At 39.9% G+C, this 16,561-nt stretch overlaps 1 long non-coding RNA gene across 1 annotated transcript; it reads right to left on the bottom strand.

Moving 5' to 3' along the window:
• Positions 1-4,181: 4,181 nt before the first annotated feature.
• Positions 4,182-5,506, bottom strand: LOC125508859. Its single transcript, XR_007283856.1, has 3 exons — positions 5,444-5,506; positions 5,023-5,115; positions 4,182-4,423 (listed from the first exon to the last, which is right to left on the bottom strand). It is a non-coding gene; the product is annotated as an uncharacterized LOC125508859 (long non-coding RNA).
• Positions 5,507-16,561: the final 11,055 nt, after the last annotated feature.

Genomic DNA, 16,561 nt, shown 5'->3' with positions numbered 1-16,561 from the left:
CCAGTTATTGGTGACACCAAATAGTACATCATTTATATAATACACAACCTCCAGTTATCTAGCTTTCAATAATTTAAGAAAAAATCCATTTACATGTATACCAGCTATCTTTTGCTATCATATACCTCCAATTATATGTATACCAGAAAAAATCAACGTCAAACTGCAAGCACACTCAGTCAGTCTCTGGTCACCGAGTCAAAGCATTGCCATAGAGCAATTCTTTTGCTATCATATACCTCCTATGGCTGCCTCTCCTGTTTCACACCCGCTCTCACCGCCAGCCTGAAATATAAAGAGGTGAAGAATAGAAATAGATAGGAAAATATGTTTACCAATGGCACACAAGGTAGATGAAAATTTTGTGTTTTCAATATTAACAAATCTATGACATCTTCATCGACACAACTATATAATGAATTCCGAAGTACTTCATGGGCACCAATCAAAAGCTAATATATAGTTCAATATATCTACATGCTTCTCCCACTCACCAGAAGAGTAGAGGAGAGATCAAAACTGAGAGAGGGTTAGTGGGGGCTTAAGGGCCCTGGGAGCCACAAGACCTGCCGTCCATGTTGTCGGTATGCACATTTCACTTATTTTCTGCAAGAGCAAACCAAACCAAGATAGCATTAGCATGTTGTATCTTATGCAAGTAACCAGAAGATGAGAATGCTTGCCGGCAAAGGGGAGCAAGGAAATAATAACCTGAAAACATCCAAGGAAGTAGTAATCCACCTAGCAAGAAAAAAAAGGCCATGGAATATTTAGTCGGCATTCCGAGACCTGACTTGCCCTCTGGATACATATCTTGAGAGTCACAAGAGATGATCTATTTTACCTGTGCCTCTTGTCATGTCTTCCCAGCCAGCCGAGAACCCTGTATATCTATTAGAGCATCCGAAACAGAACACATACAATTAGCTTCAAATTATAGAAGTTGACAATTGCACAAAACATATGTAATAAACTGTCAAAATCGTCAAGTAGGTATTAAAGAAGATAGAATCATGAGTGTGAGTGTACTGTCCGAAAGTTCATTGATGCCTATTTTGTACAGTGACCTAGAGAAAACTCCAGTACATAAAAAGGAAGGCTAACACATTACATGCGATTAATGGATGACTTGTTAAGATGCAGGGACATACATTGATTACAATTTTTTTGCCAATTCAAGCTGTAGAAAACAGATCATCTCATCATTAATCAGGTTATCCTTTTTTAGCCCATCGTTATACGTAGATATTAGAGGTACATTGTTATCCAAAAATATATAAATGGTTCAATCTATTTTCAAAAACTAAAATTTCTATTTTTTTATGTGATCCACATTATAGAATAGGTGATAACCTTTTGACGAGTCCTCTACAATATCAAGAAGCTAGATCCAACTAATGCGCTCGACTTGCTCTGCAAATATATACATGGTTCAGCCTTATTTTTAGAAATTAGGATTTCAGTCACAGTTGCAACTCCAACACCAAAAAGAATTGACTATTCATTTTCTGTAAGTTCAGACAGAAACAAAGAACAATGCTTACTTGATAGAAACCAATAGAGTTGAAATCTAGCCTCTGATTGAGAAGTCCAAGTAAGATGCCATCGAGCACTCCAAATCCCATGAAGGTCCTTGCGTCGAAAGGTTTGTGCTTAAAGGGCTTCATACATAATGCCACATGAAGTCAACAGAATAGAATAAAGAGATGCCAGCTTGTCAACATGGTTGCTGCACAATAAAGAATGAGGGTGTTCTTATTTGTAGGGATGACATTTTTTTTGAGAAAATTTGTAGGGATAACATTTCTGCCAAGTTATACATGACTTTCAAAGATCAGTAAACTGAATTCAAAATTTACACGTTGTAGAGGAAAAAAATGGCAGTCATAACATGAGACACAAAATGATACTACAAACAGGGGATATGCAAACGTCAATGATCTGAATAGAAGCTCTAAATAAATAAAGAAACACTAATTCATAAGAATTAAAACTCACTGCCTCCAGTTCCATAGACCAATACTCAGTTTTATGTGAGTATAGTTTTCTAACATGTGAGAATCCTTTGATCAAAATGTTGACTACATAAATAAAATTGAACAAGAGCAGTGAGTTTTCCATGAGTATTGCTAGCCTTTTCATTAGAATACTCCGCTATTATTTCAGTACAATATCAAATATGATCCTTGGCACATGGAAAAATGCTAGAAAAGAGAAATGCAGTCTAAGCAACTTCATTAATCATTGATCCCTTCTGACACAACCAACAAAACATTAGAGATGGATTCCAAAAAAACACCAAGCAGCAGAAATTCCTTGCATAATAACATAACATACTAATTAATTGCTGGAGATTGTCAAGGTAAAGCAAGATATAGCAGTTACGTTAAAGTGTAAGAACTAAAGTAAAGCATTTACTTGGACTCCCTTTTGCTCATGGCCAGGTTTGCTGCTAATGGATCACCACTAAGAACATGAACTATGGATGAACCATCCAGTCTCAACATATCAATTACGATGGATGGGTTGTACAGTGGTTGCAATACATTTGAAAATATCAGCAGCGAGATGTTTAGCTCAACCGTTCTATTATGCAATTGTAGAGAGCAAAATAAGCTAATTCTACATGAGCATCGAGGAGTATAACTGGTCCATGAGATATCCCGAAGTCGACATCTGCAGTACAATGCTTTGCCTCTTTGGTTTCCTCAGTTTGTGTAGCAAGCAGAGGTTGTGTAGTGATAACCCACAAGTATAGGGGACCGCAACAACTTTCGAGGGTAGAGTATTCAACCCAAATTTATTGATTCGACACAAGGGGAGCCAAAGAATATTCTCAAGTATTAGCAGATGAGTTGTCAATTCAACCACACCTGGAAACTTAGTATCTGCAGCAAAGTGTTTAGTAGCAAAGTAATATGATAGTGGTGGTAGCGGCAACAAAAGTAAAGACAACAAAAGTAATGTTTTTGGTATTTTGTAGTGATTGTAAGAGTGGCAGCGGAAAAGTAAATAAGCATAAACCAGTATATGGAAAACTCGTAGGCACCGGATCATGATGGATAATTATGCCGGATGCGGTTCATCATGTAACAATCATAACATAGGGTGACACAGAACTAGATCCAATTCATGAATGTAATGTAGGCATGTATTCCGTATATAGTCATACGTGCTTATGGAAAAGAACTTGCATGACATCTTTTGTCCTACCCTCCCGTGGCAGCGGTGTCCTATTGGAAACTAAGGGATATTAAGGCCTCCTTTTAATAGAGAACCGGAACAAAGCATTAGCACATAGTGAATACATGAACTCCTCAAACTATGGTCATCACCGGGAGTGGTCCCGATTATTGTCACTTCGGGGTTGCCGGATCATAACACATAGTAGGTGACTATAGACTTGCAAGATCGGATCAAGAACTCACATATATTCATGAAAACATAATAGGTTCAGATCTGAAATCGTGGCACTCAGGCCCTAGTGACAAGCATGAAGCATAGCAAAGTCATAGCAACATCAATCTCAGAACATAATGGATACTAGGGATCAAACCCTAACAAAACTAACTCGATTACATGATAAATCTCATCCAACCCATCACCGTCCAGCAAGCCTATGATGGAATTACTCACGCACGGCGGTGAGCATCATCACTACAAGAAATATGTCAAATTATGACCACCACTATTGGTCACTGAAAGGTCACAAATTTCCATTTATGACCTTTTTGTGACCAAAAACATAAGGTCAAAAGCTGGGCGTCGTAAACTGACTATAGCGACCTTTCTTCTGGAATGGTCACAAACGTTTATGACCAAAAAATGTCCACTGTGGCGTTTTGGTCACTAGCAACCTCCGCAGGCCACGTAGGCATCCAGCGTGGCAAGCTGATGTGGCACAAGATTCAGCCCGGTCCAATTGGGTGTTTTACATGGGCCGAGCCCATTAATTCAGCCTTTTTAATATTTATTTTTTCTGTAAGTTAAGCGGGCCAAGCCCATTTTAGCCTTTTATTTATTTTTGGGCCGGGGCCTTTTAACATTGTTTGGGCCATTATATTTTGGAGCTGGTCCCACTTGTCATCATCTCACACATTGGGCCCACTTGACAAAAATTTCAAAACTGCTCAAATTATTTTCATAAGTGGGTTCCACGAGTCAGGTTTCCATTCCACACGTTTTCAAATCACATACATAGTCAATATTTCAGACGGAACAGTACAAATATAGTTCACCAAATACAACTAAGTCGTACAAATATAGTTTACCAAATACAACTAAGTCTACCACAATCTGTACATAGTGTATTACAACCCAAATATGCCTACTATTACAATATTACAATATTTACAGTCTATACGGCTCTTTGCTGAGTAGGGCTATACAGCTTCGAACTTCAAATTTCATAGACCTGGAGCTCCTGTAAAAGAGTGAACACATAGGCTACCGGCATTAGAGTCGCTATTATTCCTGGAGTAGATTTGCAAACCTCCAGGTTTAGTGTACAGACTATTGAAAGAGATCTCATAGAAATGTAGATTTATGGGCCAAATATATGATAAATCAACAGATTCAGCCAACTTCAATGACCTAGATGTTTGTGATGCATCTTCACAGAACCACAAGAACACTAGATATAATATAATATGATTCCAGGAGTATAATGCTAACCACAAGAGCATCAATCAGCAGCAGGTAAATAGCTAGCCAACTATCTACTAGACATCATCGACACTTGAACCATAACATATCCAGCATGGAAACAAAAAATGGGACAAGTACTAATTCTGGATAACATGTACAGGAAGTCATCCAATGGTTCTAGCCACATCCTAATAAACCAGCGGCACTCTAATACTACTAATTACCAGCAGCAAATAAAATAGCCAGATTACGCACCAGTAGTTGATCATTGACACAACACTCGGCAAGGACTCAACCACGGCGCAAAAAGCATCAAAATCCTAACTAACCCATGAAACAGAGCATGATTGTATCATAGAAAAGTGAGGAGCTCACAATGGTGGTTTGTGTAGCCGATGTCGAACAGCCTCCGTTCGTCGCTTGCGAGCACCATGCACCTTGGTGCCTTGCATACAGCCTCCTTCGAGTCTACGAGAGAAAGAACAAGGTGAAGGTTAGTATGCATTTGTTCTGGGTCAAGCTAAGTCAAGGGCATAAGAGATTTTAGTCAACAAAAATTAACATGTGAACATCTTGCACAAACTATCATCATTTATAAAAAAATACAAAACAAATATGCAAACAGTTGTACAATAGCCGAGTGCTCATACTTATATTACATTGCTTTAACTCAATTGCTAAGATAGGAAACAAAAAATCCCACTCTCCATGATGTTATCTCATCGCTCAAGATTTTGGGGCAGCAAGGGTATGAGTAATGGATGCACTACAGGAGAGAGCTGAGTCGGATTAGTACCTGGAGCTTGCAATTGATGGAGTAATGGTCGTCCTACTGCTGTTGTATCCCCATGGAACCCTTGTGCTGCACAAGGACAGATGATTGATCAGCTGAAATTGAAATCAACGGTTGCTGCTGCACAAGAGCCTATAATTAAGCTCAACAATGAAAAAGACATGTTTGTTATGTCTTTGACAGAAAATAAACATGTGATGTTTTTTTCGTCAAGATCAAGATAAACAAAATTAAGCAATGCAGGTAAACATCATCATCAGTGTATAATTGCCAATATAAACAAGCCATGTAGAAACGCCAAGTTACAGAAACTGCATCACAAATATGATTTGCCTCTGGTGTTTGCCATACAACAACAGCAGTAGTACAAAGATGTTTGATTACATGTGAATAGAGATATGACAATAGTAGATATACATAATTTGAGGGAACCACCAGAAGTAGATATGACAATAGTAGTAGTATAGATTATAGTAGTAAGCATGCAAGGAAACAAAACATGGGACTAATATTGATAGCAACAAAACAACCAGGATAACAATAAGCTACTACAGGTGCAGGTTTAGGAAGCAAGGAACAGAGTGAAACGGCGGTGAGTGTGGAGACTTTATTTTGCTGAACTTTTGGTTATCTTATACTTCTACAGGATGCAGGCAATGGGGTCGTCAGTCTATGGATTTTCTTCCAATTTGACCGTCTTCCCTAGGGATCAGAAAGATTTCGTTTCGAGGTTTTTCAATCTACTGCACCAACTGTATCAATCTAATCAATAAGACAAGGTCGATGCTAAAAAAGGCAGTTGAATCTTTTCCCAAAATTCCAAACTGGTGACTTTTGGCACAACGACTAAGCTACGTAGAACCAAGAGATGCTCAAGATCGATGCTAAAAAAATTGGAAGCATTAACCCTCTACAAGGTAATAATCTGCTATCGCAACTTCAGGTACACGCACTTTCAGCTAGACTAGTCAACAGTGGATTTTCAGCTCATGTTCCAAAATTCTACTAGTCGGCAAGGTCGTCATACGCTCATGCGCATGGTCAGCAGACGACATATCCTTGTTGGAAGAAATTAGCCTCCGCGCAGATGACATTCCGACGATCAGCTCCAGCTGCAACAGAAAACGTCGGCCCATGTTAACTTGTTTGCTAGGCGCTCGAATACAATCAAAACTGAATTTTAACAAAACAATACAGAAGAAATCTAATGTACTACTACATATGAACCGGCTATCTAACTATCACACTCCAACATGCTTTTTTTACAACATGGTGTCAGTGGACTGGATGGTAACACAAACATCTACTCTGCCCTGCTGTAACAAACATGTACTTGACTCCTTACATACACCAGTGCAAGTGTTTTTCACATGTTACTACTTGATTCGACTTGATACATATAAATATACATGACAATAAACTTGCATAAAGAGGCGTCTAGTCTAGCATCAGACTAACTTACTGGTATAAAGAGACATGGATATTCATGGTAGTTGTACTAGAAAAAACTAACTGAACCAATGTCTCCATAGATATCATAGAATCAGAACAGATGAAGCTGACAACATAATATAACCAGAAGTCAATTGTAGCTACTCATATTTTGTGTGTCCAAGTAGGTACCGATGAAAGTCACAATATCCTGTAATTGTTGAATGACTCGTGGTACAGCTTGCATTCTTAAAATGCAATGAACCAGGATTTTAGTTACACATATGGTTAAAGAAACAAACTTAAGGATTTAGTTAGAATCTCATATCACCCATGATCCACTGATTTCGACCGGTATTATATCTTACAAATCGAACTGAAGAAGTTCATTTCTAGCCCAACTATAATCTCAGGCCAACTATTGTAAGATGCAGGGAGCAAAGAGCTCACCATGGCTGTCATGTAGCCGACGTGGAAGAGGCAGCATGTCCGTCCAAGCAGGATCAGCAGCACCAGCAGACGGGTCCGGGTTTGTCGCCGCTCCTCCTTGTGGATGCCGAGGTCGGAGACGTCGGATCCGTACGGGCATCCACCTCCCATCCTTGCAATTAAAACTTTATATGTGAGAATTCAATTTTATCAATCTCTGAACTCTAGTCTAGTCTGATTCCTGATTGGGGATATGAATCAGCAAAAGAAAATCAAGGGGCCCTGCCCTCCCACTTTCCTAGAACAAAATGAGTACATGAGCAGCAGCTATATAGGACTGATGATGCATGTACTACCTAGGAAAGAGCCACCAGCAGTATGATCACTGGAAGACCGATCTCGATGCATTTCGCAACCTACATAGCACATTCATACCAAAAGGAGACCGAACTAGCAACTATAATCTATCTACGCAACGGTGGTGAGAGATGGAGATGCCAGTAGAAGGAACTAGCAACCATACCACATGCAAGGCCAAGACGGATAGCACTGACAACATGTATGCATCAATGGGCATGCAGCACAAGATAGATATCTGCAAGTCTTTCTTCAGAAGAGGCATTGTAACTAGACTACTGCTTACTACTTAACCCAAAACTGAATCATGAAACAAATCTTACCATCCATGCACTGTAGGCAGGATCTTTCTCAGGCAGGTACGGTGGTCGTCTCTCTTTCAGCTGGATTTTCTTAGCCCACAGTCTGGTCGCTGAACAACCACTTCTTTAGCGTTTTCTTGTCACTGCAGGTGTGGAGGAAGTTCATCAACAGAAGAGTACCTAAGAAGAAGAATCATGCATTGGGAATCAATCAAATCAACACCAAATCGAATCAGGAAGAAGAATCGAGTGCTCACATAGGTAGTTGCAGTGCTCCTGCACCTCCTTGATGTCGTACTGCGTCAGCATCGCCCAGGTTCATCTTGTTGGTGTGGAACTGGTCTGCTCACGCCCAGGTGATGCTTGTACGCGGTTTGCACAGGAGGCAGGCCTGGATGCCCTCCTTCCACCATGGTGAAGACCTCGCCTTCCACCATGGTGCCCAGGCCGTCGGCGCAGATCTGGCACACGCCCCCGGGCCCATGCCTCCCAGACTTCTGCACACAGCAGCGAGACACGGTCAAAACTGAGGCTCTTCTGTGGGGAGGAAGTGGACGGGATCGAGAGGAGCACGATGAGATCGGGAGGAAGGGGACGTCCTTCCTTATGATCTGGCTCACGAGCCCACTGCCGCTGTCGTGCGTCGTCGACGGTGGGGGTGACAGCAGATCAAGGTGGGAGGGAGGGGGAGGGGGTGGATCTGGCCGCCGCCATGCCCATGGTCGTGCCATGCTGCTAGGTCTAGGTCATGAGCAAGGAGGGAGCGCGGATCCGACCGCGGACGTGGGAGAGAAGGGGAGGGAAGGGGTTGCCGGCGGCCGGGGTTGGGGGAGAGGACGGAGGACGGCGCCGGCGGCGGTTGGGTGGTTGGGGGTGGCGGCTATGGGACGAGAGGGGGAGAGTGGATCGGGGAAGCTAGGGTTTGGGTGGGAGAGTGGATCGGGGGAGAGGAGTGGATCGGGGAAGCTAGGGTTTGGGTGAGAGGGTGAGGGGGTGAGGGCTGCCGTTGGATCCAGAAGCATCCGACGGTGGTTGATGCATGATCCGCGTGATATGCCTATGGACCAATCAGAGCGCACCAAACAGTTTGACGATTTTTTGACCATATAAATTGGTCGTGATTGATTACATACAAATTTTTCATTCCATTTTTCAATGCTTAAAATGAGTTTTATTATGAAAGACCTATCTAATATTTGTTCAAATGATGACATATTTTGCACAAGTTTCATCTTATATTGGCAAACAACATTGACAAAGGGAGTTTTTATTTCTTTTGCATGAAAAAACAATTTTCCATTTTTTGAGTGTCCAAAATAAGTTTTTTTGTGAAAGACCTCCCAAATAATTGTTTCAAAATTGGACCAAATCATTTTTATAAAATACTAGGCCATATTTAATGCACAATTGACCAAATGGTTGGGTGTAAAAAGATTTGATCCACCTCTCGTGAAAAAGACAAATTTCCATAGTTTGCTATTTATTTTTTCCAAAAATCATTTATAGTTACATAAGGACCTATTTAATCAAAGAAACACCAAAAAAATTCCAAGATTCAACCACTAGCTAGGAAGAGTCATTCCCGCCGTTTTGACCGCATTTTGAAACGGGCATAATTTTTTTTAAAAAAATTAAAAAATTGGGAAACCTTCGCATTGTGTCATTATATGTGGCCAAGTTCCCAGGAAAAATAACAAACTTGTAATACGGCAATTATTTTAAAAAAGTGTTCTCATAAATGAGCTATCATGTATGGAGATCAATGGCTTTCAAGCCAAATGATCAATCTTATGGCCACATTCATGGCATAGTTTGTTCAAATGATCTCATATTGTGCACAAGGGTGCATATTGGAATGGCAAACAATGTTGCCTAAGGAAGTTTTCATTTTCTTTGTACGAAAAAACCATTTTTCATTTTTCGAGTGCCCAAAAGGACGTTTTTTTGTGAAGGACCTCCCAAATAATTGTTGCAAAACTGGACCAAATCATTTTTATAAAATACTAGTCCATATTTAATGCAAAATTTACCAAATCGTTGGGTGCAAAAAGTTTCGATCCACCTCTCGTGAAAAAGACAAATTTCCGCCGATTCAGTTGGAAGCGGGTCAAATTTGAACTGCAGCTGCCTCATAGTTTGCTATTTATTTTTTCCAAAAATCATTTCTAGGTACATAAGTATCTATTTAATAAGAGAAACACCAAAAAAATTCCAAGATTCAACCACTAGCTAGGAGCGGTCATTCCCGCCGTTTTGACCACATTTTGAAACGGGCATAAAAAATTCAAAAAAAATCAAAAAATTGGGAAACCTTCGCATTGTGTCATCGTATGTGGCCAAGTTCCCAGGAAAAATAACAAACTTGTAATAAGGCAATTATTATAAAAAAGTGTTCTCAGAAACAACCTATCATGTGTGGAGATCAATGGCTTCCAAGCCGAATGATCAATCTTATGGCCACATCCATGGCATAGTTTGTTCAAATGATCTCATATTGTGCACAAGAGTGCATATTGGAATGGCAAACAATGTGGTCTAAGGAAGTTTTCATTTTCGTTGGACAAAAAAACCATTTTCCATTTTTCGAGTGCCCGATAGGAGGTTTTTTTGTGAAGGAACTACCAAATAATTGTTGCAAAATTGGACCAAATCATTTTTATAAAATACTAGGCCATATTTAATGCACAATTGACAAAATGGTTGGGTGTAAAAAAATTTGACCCACCTCTCGTTAAAAAGACAAATTTCCGCCGATTCAGCTAGAAACGGGTCAAATTTGAACTGCAGCTATCTCATAGTTTGCTATTTATTTTTTCCAAAAATCATTTATAGTTACATAAGGAGCTATTTAATCAAAGAAACACCAAAAAAATTCCAAGATTCAACCACTAGCTAGGAACGGTCATTCCCGCCGTTTTGACCGCATTTTGAAACGGGCATAAAAAATTCAAAAAATTGGGAAACCTTCGCATTGTGTCGTCATATGTGGCCAAGTTCCTAGGAAAAATAACAAACTTGTAATACGGCAATTATTATAAAAAAGTGTTCTCAGAAACGAGCTATCATGTGTGGAGATCAATGGCTTTCAAGCCAAATGATCAATCTTATGGCCACATCCATGGCATAGTTTGTTCAAATGATCTCATATTGTGCACAAGAGTGTATATTGGAATGGCAAACAATGTTGTCTAAGGAAGTTTTCATTTTCATTGGACGAAAAAACCATTTTCCATTTGTCGAGTGCCCGAAAGGAGGTTTTTTTGTGAAGGAACTACCAAATAATTGTTGCAAAATTGGACCAAATCATTTTTATAAAATACTAGGCCATATTTAATGCACAATTGACAAAATGGTTGGGTGTAAAAAAATTTGATCCACCTCTCGTGAAAAAGACAAATTTCCCCCGATTCAGTTGGAAGCGGGTCAAATTTGAACTGCAGCTGTCTCATAGTTTGCTATTTATTTTTTCCAAAAATCATTTATATTTACATAAGCACCTATTTAATCAGAGAAACACCAAAAAAATTCCAAGATTCAACCACTAGCTAGGAACGGTCATTCCCGCCGTTTTGACCGCATTTTGAAACGGGGATAAAAAATTCAAAAAAAAATCAAAAAATTGGGAAACCTTCGCATTGTGTCATCATATGTGGCCAAGTTCCTAGGAAAAATAACAAACTTGTAATACGGCAATTATTATAAAAAAGTGTTCTCAGAAACGAGCTATCATGTGTGGAGATCAATGGCTTTCAAGCCAAATGATCAATCTTATGGCCACATCCATGGCATAGTTTGTTCAAATGATCTCATATTGTGCACAAGAGTGTATATTGGAAGGGCAAACAATGTTGTCTAAGGAAGTTTTCATTTTCGTTGGTAGAAAAAACCATTTTTCATTTTTTGAGTGCCCGAAAGGAGGTTTTTTTGTGAAGGAACTACCAAATAATTGTTGCAAAATTGGACCAAATCATTTTTATAAAATACTAGGCCATATTTAATGCACAATTGACAAAATGGTTGGGTGTAAAAAATTTTGATCCACCTCTCGTGAAAAAGACAAATTTCCGCCGATTCAGTTGGAAGCGGGTCAAATTTGAACTGCAGCTGCCTCATAGTTTGCTATTTATTTTTTCCAAAAATAATTTATAGTTACACAAGGACCTATTTAATCATAAATACATGGTTTGGTGGCGATACGTCGAGGTTTGGGCGGCGGCCGAGGGCCCCAGCTCTAGAGCGCGTAAACTTGCATGCCCGCCGCGTGGTCACCGCGCGACCGTGACGTTGCCATGTGTTTTGCGCGGCCTAGGCATGTCTAGTGGGTTGGGAACTCCCAAGGTTGGTGCTAGGAAGAAAATTACAATATAATATTCTCACGAGGAGACCGATCGATGCTCAAACATGAATTAGCAGCCAAGTGTTTGATTAGCGGTACGGGAAATGCACATGGCCAATGGGCATGAGTTTTGGCTGAGGATGATCATCTACTAAGCATAATGTCTTCAAAAATTTTGAGCTCAAAAGGAGGATCCTAGGTGGTACTTGCTTTGCAAAGTACCACGCTGGACAAAAATATGAATGTTGAAGCTGGGCTCAAAATAATGAATGGATTGAGCTGAAATTTTGTGGAGGATGGTTATTTGGGCATAGGAAAGCATTGTAGAAAATTGATACCATTTGGACATGCCAAAGTAGTACTTCCTTCACAATGCTCTTCTATGGACAGAAACTTGGGAAAACTAGTGAGAGAGATTGGATGAATGAAATGAGCTCAAAATTGGTGCAGGTAAGTTACTTAGGTATGGTCATGCGCTGGTAAATTTTTAGATCATTTGGGTAATCCTAGCTAGTACTTACGTCACAAAGCTTCTCTCGAGGTAGAAACTTTGGAAATTTCCCGAGAAAGATGTGCTAGGAAAATTGAGCTGAATATTATCATGTGGCAATGATTTGGGTATGGAAGAGTGCCCGAAAAGTTTGAGGGTAATAGGAGGGGTCTATATAACACTTGCTTTGCAACGTGCCAATTTGGCCATAAAATATAAATTGAACCTGGGCTCACATAGATGATTTGACTGAGCTGCAATTTGGAGGAGGGTGATAATTTGGGCATATGAAGGAACTGTATAAATTTCATGTCATTTAGAGATATAGAAAAGGTACTTCCTTCACAATGCTTCTAGGTGGACAAAAACTTTGAAAATTTGCCGAAGAATATTTGCTAGGCAAATGGAGCTGAATTTTGTCATGCGGTAATGATTTGGATAGAAAAGAGTGCCCAAAAATTCCGAGGGCAATCAAGAATATATAAATAGCACTTCCTTCATAAAGTGTTGTTGTGAACAGAATAGGAAAATGAATATTGTTGAATTAGTTTTGAACTAGGCAAGGAAGGATTTTTACATATTTCATGAAGATATGACCCAAAGAATTCATGAGTTTTTTTTGGGAATTTTGGGAATGATAGAAATATAGGTTGCTTCACAACCTAGGGAAAAAACCTCCACATGGACATGACACATAGGCAAAACTGATGAGATGGCGCCTAGTCATCACAACCCACCACAATCTACAAGGCTATGACCATCTATATTGGTCATTAACAACTAGAAATAAGGCAGCGGACTAGCACTGTTTGCTTTGTGACCATTTCGTGTAAGGAAATTATGACCTTTCTGACCAAAATGGTCGCAATGGTTTAGGGTTTGAAGCCCCCTGAACAGCTTTTGACCAATTTGTCTAAAATGGTCATAAATTTATGACCATTTCTTCGAGGGTCACTGACAGAAGGTCATAAGTTGACATATTTCTTGTAGTGCATGAAATTGGTGATGGAGGATGGTTGATGATGACGACGGCGACGAATCCCCCTCTCCGGAGCCCCGGACGGACTCCAGATCAGCCCTCCCGAGAGGTTTTAGGGCTTGGCGGCGGCTCCGTATCATAAAATGCATTGATTTCTTCTCTCTGATTTTTTTCTCTCCGAAAGCAAATATATAAAGTTGGAGTTGGCATTGGAGGGTCAACAGGGGGCCCACAAGGTAGGGGGCGCGCCTTAGGGGGGCGCCCCCCACCCTCGTGAGAAGGGTGTGGGCCCCCTGGTCTTCATATTTGGCGAGGATTTTTTATTATTTTTTCTAAGACCTCCCGTGGAGTTTCAGGTCATTCCGAGAATATTTGTTTTCTGCACATAAAACAACATCATGGCAATTCTGCTGAAAACAACGTCAGTCCGGGTTAGTTCCATTCAAATCATACAAGTTAGAGTCCAAAATAAGGGCAAAAGTGTTTGGAAAAGTAGATACGACGGAGACGTATCAACTCCCCCAAGCTTAAACCGTTGCTTGTCCTCAAGCAATTCAGTTGACAAACTGAAAGAAAGAAACACTTTTACAAACTTTGTTTGCTCTTGTTGTTGTAACTATGTCAAGCCAGCATTCATGTTTTCAGCATAGATCATAACTAACCACATTTGCAATAATTCTCAGGTCTCATAATTACTCGTATCAATAGCATAATCAACTAGCAAGTCATAATAATAAATCTCGGATGACAACACTTTCTCAAAACAATCATGATATGATATAACAAGATGGTATCTCGCTAGCCCTTTCTGAGACCGCAAAACATAAATGCAGAGCACCTTTAAAGATCAAGGACTGACTAGACATTGTAATTCATGGTAAAAGAGATCCAATCATAGTCATACCCAATATAAATTAACAGTGATGAATGGAAATGACGGCTGTGCTCTCCAGCTAGTGCTTTTTAATAAGAGGGTGATGACTCAACATAAAAGTAAATGGATAAGCCCTTCATAGAGGGAAGCAGGGATTTGTAGAGGTGCCAGAGCTCGGTTTTGAAATAGAGATAAATTGTATTTTGAGCGGTATACTTTCATTGTCAACGTAACAACTAAGAGATGGTGATATCTTCCATGCTAAACACATTATAGGCGGTTACCAAACAGAATGGTAAAGTTTATACTCCCCCTCCACCAACAAGCATCAATCCATGGCTTGCTCGAAACAACGAGTGCCTCCAACATACATCAGGTCCCAGGGGGAGTTTTGTTTGCAATTAATTTTGATTTAGTTTGAATAAAGCATGGGACTGGGCATCCCGGTGACCAACCATTTTCTCGTGAGTGAGGAGCGGAGTCCACTCCTCTTGAGAATAACCCGCCTAACACGGAAGATAAGGACAGCCTTTGTTGATACATGAGCTACTCGAGCATACAAAACAGAATGTTTATTTGAAGCTTTAGAGTTTGGCACATACAAATTTACTTGGAACGGCAGGTAGATACCGCATATAGGAAGGTATGGTGGACTCATCTGGCATAACTTTGGGGTTTAAGGGATTGGATGCACAAGCAGTATTCCCGCTTAGTACAAGTGAAGGCTAGCAAAAGACTGGGAAGGGACCAACTAGAGAGCGACAACAACCATGTACATGCATTAAAATTAATAAACATTGGATGCAAGCATGAGTAAGATATAATCCACCATGAACATAAATATCGTGAAGGCTATGTTGATTTTGTTTCAACTACATGCGTGAACATGTGCCAAGTCAAGTCACTTAAATGATTCAAAAGAGAATACCACCCTATCATACCACATCATAATCATCTCAATAGCATGTCGGCATACAAAGTAAATCATTATAACTCATAGCTAATCAAGCATGGCACAAGCAACTCTGATCTCTAATTGTCATTGCAAACATGTTTATTCATAATAAGATGAATCAAGAACGACGGACTCATCATATTTACAAAAACAAAAGAGGTCGAGTTCATACCAGCTTTTCTCATCTCGGTCAGGCTATCATATATCATCATAATTGCCTTTCACTTGCACGACCGAACGGAGTGAATAATAATAAGAGTGCACGTGCATTGGACTAAGCTAGAATCTGCGAGCATTCAATAAACAGGAGAAGACAAGGCAATATGGGGTCTTGGTTAAATCAACAATAATGCATATAAGAGCCACTTCAACAATTTAATTACGGTCTTCTCCTACTGACCCCCAAAGAAAAGAAATAAAACTATTTACACAGGAAAGCTCCCAACAAGCAAAAGAAGAATGGGAAATATTTTTGGGTTTTCTTTTTAATTATTACTACTACAGCAGAAAAATAAACTACTACTAATTTTTTTTGGTTTTTCTTAAGGTTTAACAAACACACAAGAAGAAAGCAAGAAAAAGAAAATAACTAGCATGGATATTAGAGTGAAAAGTATGAGCACCGACATCTAGCAATGAGTGTGTGTGAACATAAATGTAATGTCGGTGAGAAATACGTACTCCCCCAAGCTTAGGCTTTTGGCCTAAGTTGGTCTATGGCCACGGCTGGCCTGGCGGATATCCATAATAATAGTTGTTGGGGTCGTACTGTGATGAGGAAGGATAGTTGGGATCATACTGTGATGAAGAAGAAGACTTTGACTGCCACTGGCTGACAGTCATCTCTGGATCCCAAGAATAAACAGATTGTCGTGCAGGCTCATCTTGTAGTTCCTGTTCTGGCTCCTCGATTGGTGCAGGGTTCCGGTAGGCGTGAATAGCCGTCAATGGAACAAGGTACGTTCCCA

This window comes from Triticum urartu, chromosome 1 (assembly GCF_003073215.2).
Source record: "Triticum urartu cultivar G1812 chromosome 1, Tu2.1, whole genome shotgun sequence".
NCBI classification, from domain to species: domain Eukaryota; kingdom Viridiplantae; phylum Streptophyta; class Magnoliopsida; order Poales; family Poaceae; genus Triticum; species Triticum urartu.
This window is presented reverse-complemented; position numbering and strand designations above follow the sequence as displayed.